This window comes from Limulus polyphemus, unplaced genomic scaffold (genome assembly GCF_000517525.1).
Source record: "Limulus polyphemus unplaced genomic scaffold, Limulus_polyphemus-2.1.2 Scaffold731, whole genome shotgun sequence".
Lineage (NCBI taxonomy): Eukaryota > Metazoa > Arthropoda > Merostomata > Xiphosura > Limulidae > Limulus > Limulus polyphemus.
The window spans coordinates 420,155-423,534 of record NW_013666341.1 but is presented as its reverse complement, the minus strand read 5'-3'; the positions used below and the strand labels follow the sequence as shown (position 1 = coordinate 423,534).

At 33.7% G+C, this 3,380-nt stretch overlaps 1 protein-coding gene across 2 annotated transcripts in view; it reads left to right on the top strand.

The window, feature by feature from the left end:
* Nucleotides 1-3,380, top strand: part of LOC106460232 (protein alan shepard-like) — a 117,457-nt gene that overhangs the window by 38,314 nt on the left and 75,763 nt on the right. The window lies entirely within an intron of this gene.

Genomic DNA, 3,380 nt, shown 5'->3' with positions numbered 1-3,380 from the left:
ATATACATAGCTTCTTCTAGGTTCAACAGCGTTCACCTCCCTCCTCACAACAGTGTGAAGCATAGAAATTTGTTAAATTATCGTTCAGAAACATACTTGCATATTTAATATATTAAATACTGACTACTTTGCTGCTGAGCAATGTAATTGCGCCGTCAACAACAACAGAAAATTAATATTTTCCACGCCAGTATTTTAACATATTTTTCTCTTTTCTTCTTCTTTTTGAATTGTGTTGTACTACGATTTTACACATACCATGTGTTTCTTCTTTATTGGAAATCCAACCACTGTACTTACATTATGGATTTTGAATTCTTAGACCAACAGAGAGATGAAAAATTCGTTTAAATGGCAGACATAACATTTTTCATTTTCTAGCCCTTCAAAAAATGCAAATTTAACTTGTTTTAAAATTATTGCAGTGATTACTAGTCCGAGTATGTTACGTGTGGTCTTAACAGGTTCTGTGGCTCATACATATAAATGAGGGTGATTTAAGTGTCACGCACCACTATCATTTAAGTCTTCCCTTACAGCTTTCAGAAGTATGCAACATTGATATCATGACATAGTATCCACACGTTTCTCTGGGTTAATGACAACCCAACCACGTATTATAACAAAAGAGATCACTGAAACACATGTCCACACCCATACATACCGTTACCTCGATGTTAGATTATGACGATATATTGTATTTGAATCTTTCTTTTTTTTACCAAGGTAACTAATAAAATATTTATCCCAGAATTATTGGATATATATATTATATCATACCTTTAACCGATTACATGTATAAGACAGCAACTTTACCTGATGTGTACTGATTATATCATACCTTTAACCGATTACATGTATAAGACGGCAACTTTACCTGATGTGTACTGATTATATCATATATTTAACCGATTACATGTATAAGACGGCAACTTTACCTGATGTGTACTGCATAATATAGTAGCTCATGAAGTACAAGCAATTATTATTTACATCTGACTGAAGAATCAATACCGTTGTTTATTCAAAATGAGCGAATGTCAAAGTATATATGCAGTACAAACTTCTGCAATGTTCAATAAACTTAAGAAGATCTGTCACTTGCAGAATATATTGTCACTTACAGAACCTACTGTCATGTAAAATATCAACTCTGTAGAAACGTTCTCCATGTGTAGTGAGGCCCGACATGGCCAGGTGGTTAAGGCGCTCGACTCGCAATCTGAGGTTAGAATCCCCGTCCCACTAAACATGCTCACCCTTTCAGCTGTGGTGGTGTTATAATGTTACGGTCAATCCCACTATTCGTTGGTAAAAAGAGTAGCCCAAGAATTGGCGGTGGGTGGTGATGGCTATCTGCCTTCCCTCTAGTCTTACACTGCTAAATTAGGGATGGCTAGTGCAGATAGCCCTAGTGTAGCTTTGTGCAAAATTCAAAACATACAAACAAACAAACCATGTCTGTAGTGAAACTGTGAACATTACAGCAAGGAGACGCTAAGACGATTACAAACTTTTAAATACTTCTATCGTAAACGACCCAGTAAAGGTATAATAACATACAGTTACTTACATGTACTACAATTTTATAAGCTGACGAAGCTCGGTACTAGATCTTGAAGACAAAAGAAAATGGCCCATTGCATAGCTTTTGTGCTTAACAACAAACAAACAAATCAACTTGAGTAGGTTCGCATTTATATTAAAAGTGTGATCCAAATTATGGTAACCCAAATGCATTACCTTGCACTTATTGTAATTAAAGGTCATTTGCCAAATAATTGTCCATCTTATCTAGACAGACAGACTAGAAAATAGTAAGAAACGTTGAGAAAATATTGTCCCCAGATTGACACGAGAATTATTTTCAAATTGCAGCTAAGGATTCGGAGCTAAGGACAGAATTCCGAAACGATCACATAAAATTTCTATGTATAATTTTCTACGATCTGAACGAGGTTGTGTATGTTCAACAGATAGAACTTTTAAAATACTCATTTAAGAACTTGGAACAAGAGCAAAAGCTTGGGCCAGTAGAAAACCAGCAATTTAAGATAATGGGGAAGTGGTTCCAATGTGGAAACACTTCGGCTAAAGGAGTATTTTTATATAGTAAACTATTTCAACGAATCCTCGACATGAATCAGTGTGTTTCACTTTTATGGGTGTGAACGTGAGTCGTTATTGTTAAATTATGAACTTTATACTCGAACTCTAAACGATTGAACTCCAAATGCCTGAAAATGACAACAATGGTTGTTGAAAGCTTGCAAGTAACGATAACGATCTATGAACTTAGTATGTTTTTGTTGCCGTGTTCATCATTAGTATAAGGTTATATTTGTGTTTTAGATATAAGCTATTTATCTAGTTATAGTTTACTATAGAAATGTATTTTTCTCTATTGTGTAACATGCATTTTCTGAGTTCTCTGATTCTTGTGTGGTATGTCACTTGATAGTATATTCATTTTTGCAAGCGGCATGTAGTGCTTAGTTAGTTTCAGATTTCATGATAGTGAATCAGTTGACATAACTGTCAAGAGAAGACATTTCATACATGTTGTCAAAATCTGTAAGAATGAACAAAAAACGTGCTTGAAACTGCCAAAGGATAGATGTCATATTTAAAAGATTGCAAGAAAAACAAGGGGGTTCAGGAATTTCTTGATTTCAAAGTTCTAACAGGATTAGAAATGGTGCACTGTATATTAAAACTCTAATTATATTCTTGGATGTTGAAATTAAAGTAAACAGTCGTATAAATTTTATCATCACAGTACCAGAAGTTATTAGTAAGTTTAAAACATGAAATTCAATTAGTGGGATATTTACATTTAATCCGTTTAATTGAGGAAAAGTCGGACAAAAAAAAAGTATGTTAAAATCAGGTTGACACACGATTAAAGAAATTAAACAGTCTCAAACGAAAACATATTTGCTTTACTACCTGCTTGAGTAATCCAGCTAAAGTAATCCATAGAGCAAATACCAATTTTGCCAAAATATTTAAATGTTCATATTTGTATAGTCATAACTGATAACGCCATATATTGTTTCTAATAGTACAGTGAAAACTTAATTTCCATAATATTTCTAAAGATGAAAGGGAAGAATTAATATGGTTACAAAAACAAAAAAATATAGTTATTCTGGAACCCCTTAACGATAATGGTGTTGTCATTCTGAATAAAGGTGATTATGTTAGTAAGGTGTTAAATGTTTTGAATGATCAGAGTGACAAAAATTAACGGAGTACACTACAAGCAGGAGAGCACGTGAATTACAGAAGTTTCTTCTCAAGTTAAAGAAAGGGGGAGGTTTGAAACATAATCAGACCCGTGGGATTTTAGTCTGGTATTTTATATGAATTATCGAAGG